This window comes from Lepisma saccharinum, chromosome 5 (genome assembly GCF_977018435.1).
Source record: "Lepisma saccharinum chromosome 5, izLepSacc3.1, whole genome shotgun sequence".
In the NCBI taxonomy this organism is placed as follows: Eukaryota; Metazoa; Arthropoda; class Insecta; order Zygentoma; family Lepismatidae; genus Lepisma; species Lepisma saccharinum.
This window is the reverse complement of record NC_139233.1, coordinates 3033667-3048083: the sequence shown is the minus strand read 5'-3', so window position 1 is coordinate 3048083 and position 14417 is coordinate 3033667.

Genomic DNA, 14417 nt, shown 5'->3' with positions numbered 1-14417 from the left:
TATCGCGCCGATGATCATGAATGACGAACTGGATGATGGAATAAACACTATGATATATCCAGGCTTTAACTAGGGCTCAAACTAACTTTAACTAGGTCTTACCGCTCCGTCAAGACTCTGGCAAAAGTAACAATACCTGTAATAACCGAGTTACTTTTAAGTAAAGTAACTATAAGTCAGTTACTGGTGTGAAAGCATTACATTTCGAGATCAGCACATAACTACATCGCAAATCCGTATAAATAATATGGAAAATAATATAATTACGCAAATCTCTCGAGATTGGAAGAGATTTGCTGACTGTGCGGTTTCTGTGGCATAATCTCCGGAGGCTTATCATTTGGAGGGAGATGACGGACGCCCCGTGTCAATCCGTTTCAGCTGGATCAGCGTTTCCTGCCGCAAATGGGGCCGTTAGCTCTGCACGGAGAGGCTCAAAATACGAAAACGAGGGGGCAAAGGAACGGATTCAAAACTTGTGAGATGTGGAGCTGTTACCGAGTCGTGTTGTCGTCTCGTGAACGAGGGAACCTGCCCGATTTTCGGTCTCGTCTCGGAAGGGGAGACTCTTGATTTTGTCAAGGTCTCGAAATTATACATGCAATTAAAAATGCTTATTAGAACACAATAAGAACGTAAGTTCCTGCATAGCAAACAGTAACTTAATTATATGTCTAGGATTGATTGATTGAGTTGAGTTTGGTGTTTTAAATCCACTTTATGCACAGTAAGGCGAATAGAGACTGGGCCTACAGTTTAAAGTTGGATCCAGACCACTATGTGCCTCCAAGGTATGTCTATGAATTTGATGACTTTACATATTCGCTCTGGCAGTGGTGACGATTAGGGGAGCATGGGGGGGGGGAGCACTTCGACCCACTTTTGCCCCAGCATACGACCTCTAAGCCTTACCTACTGGTCTCTGGTAATCCACAAATGTACGGTCACCGTCAATAAAAATGGGACACCCAGATCCTGTAATGCGTTGTGTGTGTTGCCTAACTCTACGGCGAAAAGTGGATTTTAATAGCAAATGTTCAATGGCAACTTCTACCACCGCCGTGAAGTTAGTCAACACACACACAACGCCTTGCAGAGAAGCGACCATTTCAGGATCTAGGTGTCTCATTTATATGGCCGGTGGCTGTAACTGCTTTAGTATTCATATACTTGTTTTGTGACAATCTAAGATGGATTTGTTAGGGTATTTTTTATTATTATTGTTTTTAGTCAATAAAGCATTTTTATTGTCAGTTTTGAAATTTATGGTCATTTTCTTACCTATCAAAAAAAATTAGCAACAAGCTATTGCATCTGAAATATATAATGTAACAACCTTTACATTACATACTGAAAATATCCTCCACCTGCTCTGGACATGTTGTTGCATCTTAAGGCTTGGCTTGACCTTTGGCCTGTGCCAGGGCAGCTTTTTTCGAAATTTCCTCTCTATTCGAAGAACTGCTGAAACATTATATCTGTTTATAATTCCTTCTAGAGCATTCACACGAATTTTCGTGCGTTCTGCTTTTTCTATTTTTTAGATATTATCAGACGTACGTAATCACAAAACTATTGCGAATATCTAGGCATCAACAGAGCAAACCACACCAAAATTCACGAGAATGATCTAGAAGGAATTATAAACAGATGTATTTTTTTTGGATTTTCGAATGTCTTGGCGGCTTTTCGAAAACGGGAAATTTCGAATAAAGCTGCTCTGAGAGTATGATGTTGTCAATACTGTTGGTTTCCTTTGTAATGTTCTCCTTTAATTCGTGCAATGTCCGAGGGCGTATAGCCTACTCTTTCCTTAAGATACCCTCACAGAAAGTCTGGGGGTGTTAAATCAGATGATCTGTTTTTTTAACATTGAGTTTGTTTTAGGTCAACTTTAGGCACAAAAAGGCTAATCGGGACTGGACTTACAGCTTAAGATGGGATCTGAACCACTATGTGCCTTCATCAGGTATCGAACTTGGGACCCCTTGATTACAAGGCAGCGGCGCTACTACTCCGCCCGTTGTAACATGGAGTTTTACTTTTTACGTTTATTTTCTGCTGTAGGGGATAATATGGGGTAGAGGGTAATGTGGAAACCTTGGAAGTTCCCAAATAGTGTCATATGTTTTGAAACTGATGGTATAACTCAAAAAATATATAATCTTCAGCTCATGTACTTCTTCCTATACTTCACTCTATACTTGAGAATAGGAAGAATTACTGGTTATTTCAGAAATTCAGAATAAAAACTGTTCTATTTAATGCACAATTAATATGTGATGCATTCAGACTTTATTCATTGGAGGCTAGAGATTTTGTGCACTTTCTTATGTTAATGCGCTTGCTTTTGTGTGTGTAGTATCGAGTTTCAATGGAGTGCCACTGGATGGGTCAGGATGTTCAAAAGACGCTGTATTTGCAGACGTCGCTGTTACTGGAAACTTCGATGTATATCAATAGAATCATCCTCTTCGGAACGGATGCTCGACACAAAGGACTTTTGTGGTCTGGGAGTCGTGACGAAAAATATGAAAAGATATTGTTGCCATGGAGACGGATGACGCACAAAAGTTCACCCAGAGAGAGAGAGAAGTGGGGTGTGTGGGAAGCGACATCAAATCAAGATGTTATGGTTATCATGGAGAAATTTCAGTTTCCAGGAGTTTTCAGATGATATAAAAGTTATTTTATTCAATTGTCACTTGTTCGTACGCTTATGTTAGCCACGACGTGGAGGTGAAGCGGCGGGTGGTTGAAGGTATCATCCCAGCATCCATGCTGAAGGAAACCAGGAGAAAATCTCCGGCGGGATGATCCACGAGCGAGATTCAAACTTGTGACCTTCAAAGACGAGTCCGCCATTTATGTAATACAATTATAAAATTGAGGGTTTGTATGACATTTTGACCAATTTGAAATCGCTGTTTTCAACGTGTGAAGATAGGTGGAGCTATTGCTATACGTGTGTTTTACTTACGTCACAAACTGTTGCGTTGTGGCTTCGAGCAGCCATGATTGAGGCCAGTTCTTGTAAGCATACGGAACTCAAGCGGGCTGGCGGTAGATACTAACGCACACATTCGTGATTTATAATAAACGTGCAGTTGGAGGTACGTGGCGGATTATTTTCATGCAAACTGCAAATAAAATTGGCCCCAAACATGGCGACTATGCGCATCCTGGCGTCACATGAAACCCACCTATAGTCGTAATCGTAACTCATTGAAATATACATGGCTGACCCGCTTGTATCATGCAACAAAAGGGATGGGCACATCCTGCTTCTTGAAGAGGGGATTTTCCATTTGAGTCTCAAACTTTTGCACTTGGGGGGTGTTTCGAAGGCAGTAACTGGAATTTCGCACACTGGAAACTTTTCATATACATACTACACTGGGTGGGCATTTGGCAAACAAGAATCGGAAGTCAGGAACTTTTTGACGCCAAAATAATGTAAAGAAACAACTATCAAGTCATAACAACAAGAAAACAAAATGCTTAAAACATCCGCGCAAGGTAAAGCACGGTTCTGATAGGCAGAAAACTGCGCCTGCGTGGTCCTCAACATTTCTGCTATTGGACGGGACTGTCTACGTCATAAATGGAGATACTAGCTCGATCTGGCGGCAAATTGGCAAGTTACGTTTCTCCAACCATATCTATGTGCAACTTGCCGGCACGTCTGCATTTATCTGCAACGCAAGCAAAAAAGAAAAGAAAATTGTGCAAAATGCTTTCGAACAGTACTAAACGTGATCGTAAGAAGAGTTTAGGTGGATTATGAAGACAAAAAGCAGAGGCAATAAAAGCGAAAACGCAAAGTCGTAGAATCAAGATGACACTGAAGAAGTTCAGTTAATATCGAGAAAGTTCGCTAAATTGGGAGGAGGGCGTCGCGAAGTACAGAGGAGCTGGCGATAAAGCCGCGTTAAGAGGAGGAAATGACACCTCAAGAAATGGGGAAATGCCGCCTCCAGTAAAGCCGTAAGATGTTAGGATGCAGAAATTTTCGAAATTAAACCAGACTTTCAGGCCTGAAGTGACACTAATATTGTACAGCGGATAACAAAAGTTTATAACCCTTAGTTAAACTAATGAATGCTGTTCGGCCTTCATGGGCACGTAGCAAGGGGCCGGTTTGAAAGAGTGAGCAGACTATATTATTATTGTTGTTGTTATCGTTACTATGTAAATAATCCAGCAGTTCGTTGACAGTCTGAACTAAAAGATCTATGGTAATTTTGATTTTGATTGATTTGTTATATTTTACTTCGCTTTTTGTGCCACTTTTGGCTAATTTTCGAAGATGGCGATGAGTGATGATATGATGAATGGACACTCGCAAACATCCATGCCATTGTAGCGCAATGTGCTAACCCCACCGCCAGAGGGGTCGCCTATGGTAATTTTGGATGGAAAACATTAATTTTTAAACGCATATCTGGAATACAACGCTCAAGACAATTAGTTGGATTTTCATAATGTGACTTGTAATTCAGAGATCACTCCTTACCAGTGTGCGAATTAACGGGGGGATGCCGGGGACCCCCCCCAAAAAAAGAAAATTATTTTTATCCCTGCCAGGGATGTTTTTATCCCCCTTAAAAAAATGGAATTGAAAGTATATAGTATACCATTTCCTCACTATGTATGGACACAATCATTCGTGTCCATTAATGGTCCAGTCATCAAAGTCATCCCTGTTGAAATGTATGCAGCCATGTCAGTGGTGTAGCGCAGTTCATTAATGACTGGTAACACGTACAAATTTGCATACCCCCTCCGAAAAAAATCTTACCTCCCGAAAGAAAATCACAAATACGCCATTGGATGGGTTTGAGAAAAGTAGGACATCAGACAGGAGTTAGAAAGATGCTGAATAGCTGGGGGTAGGAGAATAAAATAGCATAACTGAGAAAGCATAGACAAGACACAGAACGAACCAAGAGAATGAGAAATGGAATAAATGAATGACAGTAAGGAAGATAGAGAAACAGAACACCTGGCCAAAAAAAAAAAACTGAGGAAAAAGAATGGGGTGGGGTTCAACAACGATTTAAAAAGTCGATAGGTTAATTCAATCTCGCGTAAGTCTCCTGTCTCCCAAGTATGAATGGTTTTCTTCACGGGACATTTTATCGTCCAGAGGAATGATTTGTGGATTCCGAAATACTTATAAAGTTATATTCTGGTTCTGTACTGTATCGAAAAATCTAGCAGTTTCAGCAGGAAGAAAAGGAATGATCCGTTCTTGAAGGACGAGCGTCCCCTATGCTGGGAAGAGGGTGGTGGATTGGATGGAGGGAGGGATTACTAAATTCCTTCAGTTTCCGTAACAACAGTGTTGCTTCGTGCTGCGGCCGAAATTCCACTAAATAGAGTTTCTGGAGCAATTATTCCTCTCGTTTTCGACATCGAAGCTTCAACGATGGTTCAGCTTTGTTTCCAGTTTGGACCTTCGACTTCAACTCTGACAAACAGGACTGACATCACCCATCTCGTTCCCTATTGGACGTAACATAACCAATTTGCTGTAGCCGATCAGCTTAGCTGAAACCTTAAGCTGGACTTTTAACAATGACCTAGCACGCAAGTCTTATCTCTGTTGTGTCGTTTGCGCCTTCACGCCTTCAAACTCAGTATGCGTGGACGTCCTGTTAACTAATTAATTACATGCGCTATTAGATAAAAGTTATTCAGCATGAACTAATATGGCCAGAGTACTAGGAGAGACAAGACCAAATATCTAGCAAATAAACGCCATCACCAGGCGGCGCTGATTATTGTAAATACTTGGGATGTCGAAATTCCAGTGGCGGGGGAAAGATAGTGTTATTCGGGTGTGAGAATAAACTAGCATAAAATTATATAAAATGTAAATGAAGAAAATAATATGTCGTGTGAACCTAATTATGACAATGGATTGCTATGTATAGAAAGCTCGAGCGCACGTCTCTCATTGGAACATTCCGCCAGCCAGATGGCAGATAAATCGAATACACGAATCATCTCTCTTCCGTATAAGTGTATTTTCCAAGGCTTTGTTACTGTAGGTTTCAAGCTCTCTATGTTTAACCACCTTACAGATTTCCATAGTAATCTTACAAAGGTGTTTAAAAACATTTAGAAGAAAAAATCTCAAAATAAGGAGACTGCTTCAAACGAATAGTCCAGTCATGGGCGCCCGCAGGGGGAACCGGGGGGGCACTTGCCTCCATTGAGATTTCTGGAAAGAGTTAATGTAATTCGAATGGTGAAATTGTAGATATTTTTTAACAAAAAGTACAGGCCGTAAGTTACAGCAACTATTATTATTATTAATATTTGAAGTAGGGTTACATTTAGGCTTAGGCTACAGTCTATTTTACACTGATAATTATCTAACTATAAAAAACAGCTTTCTGTTCTACATGAATTAATGTTAAGTATACAGTTATGCAAATTGTATATAGATATATAGAAATTACAAATGTATGCAATTTAAAAAAAACATTAGTAGTAATAATAATAGTAATGTAATAATAATCATAATAATAATAAAATAAAAACAATAATAATAGCAGTAATATGTGTCTAAAAAATCCTGCGAGCAGCCTTGAGTCCAATGTCTATGTAGCAGTAGAGCAACATGCCCAGTTGTTTGGACGTGTTACACGAGTAGTTTACTAATTCAGTGGATTTGAAACAGGAGCAAAGAACATACATAATGTTTTCAGCCAGACTGAAGAATGCCGCCACGGAAACACACGAAATGATTGATACAACAGGCTTCTGGGGACGACATTATATCGCGTGAACTGGTTCTTGATTGGCACAAGAAATTTCGTGAGGTACAGGTCAATACGGAAGACATACCACGTGCAGGACGCCCATCTATTGCCTCAGCACAGGTAAATATCAACACAATAGAGGCACGCTCAGAAAGGACCGACGAATAACCATACAAAAAATGCAAATGAATGCAATTATCCATGGGTTAGGTTGGTGACATTGTCCCGTTTGGGATACAGCAAAGTGGATCTATCACGTGTGCTCAGTGATGACTAGAAGACCAATCAGTGTGAAGGCCACCTGAAACGTGAAAACGATTTCCTAGACAGTCCTTGTCCTGCAACTTTTACCTATTTCCTGGGGGTAAAAAAGTACCTTCGTGAATTCATATGAACAAAACAATGGTGTGATGGAAATTCTGAACAAGCTTCCAAAACAATGGTTCAAAGTAGTGTTTCAAAAGTGGATAGGAAGGTGAGGTAAGTCCATTCAGATCAGGGTTGGCACGTTTAAACAACGTGTTTAACGTTTAAAACACACGGCTTTGTTTGATTTACAAATATTTTAAACATGTTTTTTAAGACTTGTTTAAAACACATTATGGTACTTGATATTTGACAGTCTGTAGCTATTTACGTGTTTTGTAACTTTGTCTTTTCATTCATTCCGTGTCACTTTGTTGCACAGAAATCTGTTCAGTGGCTGAAAATGTACATTAAATTAACAAACAAATATATCGTGCTGAACATTTTTAAAACACCTGGCAATTATTTTTTTTAGAAGCGTACAAAACATTTTTGAAATTGAATACTACATGGATGAAATCGTTTTGTTCCCCACTTAATACACTGCACATAGTTGTTAATGTCAATGTTTTGTTGCATTCACGATAAAATGTATTTCAAAAACAGAGTAGCTACCACGTGACCTGGCAACTGTGGATTAGTTGAACCATCTCAAACGGCCTTCATGCGAGATTCAAGACTAACATAAATATATATTTTTAGTTAGGTTTTTACTTTTTAGGAACACAGTCCTTTCTTGGATGATTAACAGATTCCTTATTAATCATTATTCTTAGAAAATATGCCTTCTTGGCATTATGTTTTAAAAAATTTATTTGTTTAAAACACGTTTTTTCGGTTCTTACACGGTTTAAAACATGTTTAAAACACAAGAAACTCTTTTGTTTCTTTTGGAAAAAAAAACTAATTTTGCCAACCCTGATTCAGATGCAAGGATAATACTTTAGAGGATCCTGTTTTTGTTTGATTAACTGCCTCGTTATTTTTTAACGTCCCTGGTATATGGTAAGTAATTCTCTAATATAAAGCAATGTTTACGGGATTACTGAACCAAATCTGCATAGTCATTAAAGCACACAGTGCTTGGTATTGTACGAAATGTGAGATCCATATGAATTATTGTCTAAATTGTCTTCACCATATTATTTATTTGCCAAGAAACTGATCGATTGGTATCCTATTTTAGGGTGACCAGATATTTGTTGACCAAAAAGAGTATAGTCTATAGGTTGAAGGTACGCATGCACAAAAAATATGAAAAGAAAACGAAAATAAGGTGGCTATTTGTTATTGCTTCTATTATAGCCCCTATAAAATAGGCCTACACTCTACAGATTCAAATTACTTATGGGTCTAATGTAATTAGCTAATTACAAATACTTCCTCACCAATGGCACCATCGTTCATACTTCTGGGATGATTTTGCTTTCTTGAGTATGTTTAAATCATCCTTTATTGCCAGTCTAAACTCTTCACAGGTCATGTCCACATTGGATTTCACTTTCATTACTTGTTCGAGTGTTGACACCAGGAGTGTACTTTTTCCCTCTCGCCAATAAGTTTTAATAACACACAACCAACATTTGTACCAGGCAAAGTAAGCAAGAATTTTATAAGAGGCACAATCACTTTTAAATTTGACCCAGCCTGTACTAAATCTTTGTACACTGACCTCCACTTACCCATCATTGTTTCTTTTCCTTCTGTGGATTTTAACGCATTTTTACGCGTAAAATAATTAATGAAATTAAATTGCAAGGAAAAGAGTATATTTGAGGATTTTTGCAAATTGAAAAGAGTATAGAGTATATGAACCTCTAAAAGAGTATAATACTCTTAAAAAGAGTATATCTGGTCACCCTATCCTATTTGTTGAGTAATTTCAGAAGCATTTCAATTTCTATCAAACTTAGAAGAAAAATTCAAGTAGGAATTTGCGTGTTATTTGATAAACAACAATACAAGTAATTGCATTACTTCCTGAAAACGAATTTACACGATGATTTCATTCAAAGATTTAAAATACGGTGTTTCCTTCTTTCTTCCCGTTACTGAATTTTTGTAACAATAATTCAACATAGTTCAATTGCAAAAATTTGCACCAACGCCATCTGTTGAGTTGAGTGAGACACAAACTAAATTTTGTCATAGGGGTTTGTTCAGATCGGATTTATAGGCAACATCTTGACTTCCTGTAAGCCATGCACCTCTCGCCAAATCGTTTAACGCTCAACTTTCGAGCGGCTTTGGAATAGTACTACCTCATGTAGATGTCGCTAGCTGATATCCTATGTTCATGAATGAGCCTGAGGAGAAATGATGCCGCTTCCTCCCCTGGCGCCAATCCAAGTTTGGACCCGCGTGAGTGGCATGAATGTTTGTTTTTTTCTCTTTCCCTTCCTTCTTTTCGGCAGGTGAATGATCACTTAGATCCTGAAGTGTGTCCAAAGAGTTATATCTATTTTTAAAACAAGTTCAGTCAAAACGGTTAAGAGTAGGAAGGGTGGAAAAATAAATGCCTTTTGAATAGTTTTGGGTAAATTCGGATCCACACGCTTCCTGGGTTTAAATTTGTACCCTGGAGAGTGAAGAGTCATTCCCATTTTCTGACCGGATATCACACGGCGAAAATAAACAACAGTGCGCTTCCCTCTGGACGATATCGTCGTTTCCTTTCAGTTGGCGGAAATACTGGATCTAATATTGGCAGCACGGGTAGAACTACTGGATTCAAATAAGGATTTTGCGTAGTAAATATAAGAACAATTTGTGTGGCAGGAGATTTCAACAAATTGTCCACCGCCATGTTTATTAATTTTATTGTACAGTGGGATTCAAGAGTACACCGTGCAAATTGTCCATCACCATGTTCGTGCACTTTATTTGACCCAATTAGAGCTTCAAGAATTAAAAGAAAACTCAAAACAAGCAGTTGACAACATCTGCACAAGCATACATAAAAAGCTATCGCCTAAAAACACATAGGATGGCAGAGAAAAATTAATGAAAATAGTCATGGGCATTTGCACGATAATAACGGAACATGAAGTTGAAGAATTGAAACAACACACTAACGAGTCCGTTGACAACGCCCAAACATTGGTAGGCAATTTGCCTGGTAATATTTCTGCATCCCACAGTACTGTGTGCTGCAAATATTACAGTAGGTAAATTACCCATAACTGTGTCCATTCACTTAGTTTTAAGTCATGACGGTACTGAAACAAGTGCACCAACATTGATTACGTGCTGTTTTTAATATAGTTTTTCAGTGTATAAATTTGGTTACTGGTAAGGCCTGACCGAAAATTTAAGAATCAATTTTTAGGCGCGCAAGAATCAACGCTAACCAAAAAATAAAGCCCATGTCATTCGGAGGCCCCCATCCGGCCAATTCCCGATTCTACCCTTGTACAATCACTGACACTTTCGGGTTGTAATTTCTAATCCTTGGTCAATGGGGTTGTTAAACCCAGAAGTGTCCGTGACTGTACACGCTTGACACTTGGATTACTGCACGTGTTCCTCGCTACGTTTTACAACAAACAATTTGATTGTTAGTGTGCCATTTTTCGCATGATCTGTTCTTTGAGACAATGGCACGCGGAATTTCACGACAGGAAGCAACGGTACAGAAACGATCAAATCTTTGTTTCTCTAAGTTAACCGGGACCCGACCTAAAGTTCAAAGTTGGATCCAAACCACTTCGTACCTCCACCGGGTATCGAGGCCCAGCGAAAAAAGACATATTCTTTCTTCGTCTTTTACTGATATTTGCAAATCTCAGAAACTGCTATTCAGAGATTGAGATTAAAAATGAAACTCTCAGTAATTTTAGAGCATTTGCTAGGCTAAAGTGTTCCAACGAAGACTTTCAAATGTAGTGCATGGTTGGAGAGGGCCGAGGTATCAAATATGGGTCAAGTCACCACGCACCGCCAACAGCTTTAAAATTAGATATTTTGATCTGTAATTATCATATCAGCTAGATACCTGATATTGCATTTGAATGAAATAAGTCTGAACTTTACGAGACTTTACAAGATCGTTTCCCTCTCACCCCCAAGAAGTCTAAAATCTAGATCATGCCTCGTCCTTGGCATCTAAAACTAAACAATTACTACTCCCAACGTAAAAATAAATCACCTTCTGGCTGCTAACACAAGAATAAATGGTGTTACCTCTCTCTCAGGTCTAAAACTAAGTCACCAGTCCTGAAAATGACGTTTAAAACAGTAAACTTTTAATAAAAATGCCCAAGGAATAAAAGATCCTCCCTTCCCACGAGAGAAGGTGGTTCATACACTCCAAAGTTTGCAGTGATAAAACCCGAAAGGGCAGATGGTATATCGAGACGATACTTGTCTGTCTCTAGTCTCGTCTCTTTCTGCCCTTTCACGCAGAAAATATAAATTAGTAAAATAAAACGTAAGGAGAGAAGTAAAACTTACCAGTCATTTGATTCTATATCAGGCGACTGCAGTGCAGTGAACTTCCGACACGACCTTGCTGTCGGTGTATGTTCTGCAAATGATTTACACCTACATGTGCACAGTTATATCGCTTCGTGCGGAAATAAATCCAAACTCATCACTACAATTTCCAGAGTAAATGCCGAAACACACCTTCCGCAGTTGTTCTACCTCTGAACAATAACTGTGTCGTCTGACAAGTCTGAATTTGGAAAGGGAAGGAGAGATTAGCCTAGACTTGAATTTCCAAGAACTTCCAAGGTGAACCTTTTTTATGGTCGATGACCTTTTTGACAGCAATTGGCCCTTAATTAAAGCCCGTGTTCCAAAAGTGCACCGGAAGATTTAAAATTAAGCTGCCCTCTTTCCCTCTACCCCCAATTCATTGTTATATACGAGCTTCAAAGCAAAACTGGAAACAGAAGCAGGGAATTCCTACGGTGATACTTGATTTGTAGATACCTGACTGCGATGTCACGCGCTTCTTGCTGTTAACGGAAACTTGAGTGCACGTTCACAAATCTAGTGCAAAAATATTTTTCCAAATATTCTTCCAAACCAAGATAAGTTGAAATAGATGTAGTTTCATTTTTAGGGAATGACTGGGGGTGGAGGGTGTGGTGGGAAGGGGATCAAAAATACAATATTGCCCCTCCTCTGGTTTCTTCACAGCAGGCATTAACGAAAGCATTTGTGGGTAGAGCGGAACAAGCAAAGAAGGAACGTTTGTTTCTTGGCCATTTAGATTTAATAAAAGTTTCCTGTTTGATTTAAACGTCATGTTCAGGGCTGATGGCTTAGTATTAGACCTCAGAGGGAGGTAACGCCATTTATTCCTATGTCCACGTGTGAGTTTTTTACCCGTGTATATAGCACCGTACCCTGAAGACACATTTACGAAATGTGGGGGTAAGGCCCACACATTCTCGATTTCGGACATTTTAGAGGTGATTTGATCAGCACCAGGCTCCAGCCGCATTTACCCCCCAAAATTGCTCCCAGGTACCCATACATTTGAGGCTGGGTGGACCGCGGAGCCGCTTTATGCTGGGGAAAGGCCGGAAAAATTCCGACCTTAGATCACCCACCCCGGGAATTGAACCCGGTTCTCTGCGTGACAGTCAGACGCCCTACCGAATAGACCTCAGCGTCCTCTCGAATTGTTTTCCACCTTGAACTTTTAAGCTAGAAGGCTCAAGCTTCTGCCCCCCCTGTTCGGAGTTCTTGCATCCATGCAATGTAGTTGTAGATGGAAAAGAATAGATTTAAAATTAAGCTCTTCTCTGCCCCACCCCCTCCCTCCCTTCCCATCGGGGTACGCTGGGTTTATTGTTTCACACCGACCGCACCTGTACGTACAAAACCTGGTTGATGCAAAGGAAAACTAAAAAAACCGAAGCTGCGAATTCCTAGGGGGATAATTCCATGTTACGCTTGATTTTCGGAGACGCGGCTGTGATTATTATCTGCACGTAGATTTTTCTGTCACATACTTCTTGCTGGTAGCTAAAACTTGAGTCCACGTTCATTTAACATGTGCATATATATTTTTCCATTTTTTCAAAACGAAACATAAGTTGGAAAAAAATAGTGTCTCATTTTTAGCACGCGACCGGGGGGGGGGGCAAAATTATATCTTATATATCTTATAAGTGGCGGGGTCAAGTCCCCCCGGCCCCCCGGTTCCGACGTCCCTGAAGTAAGGTTAATTTCGTTCCGATATTTTTTTTTTCAAATATGCTTAAGTCGAGGACACTACGTTCCATTGTTGTATTCTTGTAAACCCCCGTTGTTCTCTCTTTTGGACTTCCTGGAACGAAATGGAAATATATACCTGGTGACAGGAGAGTTTGCTACACTGCTAAGAAACGTGATACCTCTTTTGGGTGTTATTTAAAAGAATATCATCAAGTGCAATCAGGGAACAATCACGTTGCAAGCGAAAAGATAAGGTCATTGCCATTCCTACTAGCGGTTACGTGAAGTGACATTCCTGACGGAGCATTGGCGATAAGGAGCGAGATAAGGCATTGCTTCCTAACCTCGAGCGGCTGCAATCAGCACCGAGGGAAGTGAGGAGATTCGACGTGAGCCAATCAAATCACGCGAACGTCACCGAGCATTATTAACACGAAGACAATGAACTTAAACGAGACCACACAGCATCGTTTTCAGAGTTGTGATATAGTTTCCATAACTGGGTTAAGAGATTAAATACACACGATTTCGCAACAGTCAAGCTTTGATATCACAATGAGTGGGCATACGCAAGATTTTTGTGGATACAGAACAAATTAGATCGATACATTAATTAATATTCGATATGTTTTATCCGTACGAGGCTGAACGAAACAGTAGAAATGTTATAAACAACGGACGTAAATGAAGGACCAGAAATAAAATATTTAATCAGACCAAATAGGTTATAAGTATATAGCTGTATTTTCATAGTCGGCCACCAGAGTGCAGCATCTATCGTACAGAATGTTTGACGGTTCTCGACTCGTTACTTTCATGCATCGAAACGTATTTAGTTACCACTGCTGCTCCACCTGCGCAGAAGCGCGAAACTATTTCCCAGCAGAGCGCAATACGGTTTTATTGTTATACGTTGCTACTATTCAATTTCCACAGTTGCTCCAAGGAACGGTTGATTTGATTGGCGTTCTCATGAACAATTACAAAATGTGAGTTATTATTCACATATGTTCGAGTTTGCCTGCCATGCATCCATGTGAATACAAGCAGCTGATTTAATTTATATGGAAAAAGTTCACTCTGTAGTTACTGGCGGAGATGAGGTTGGCGTGGAGGCAGTTGGTCTCACTTTTTGTCGCTTTTTGCCCCCACACTATGACCTCTTAA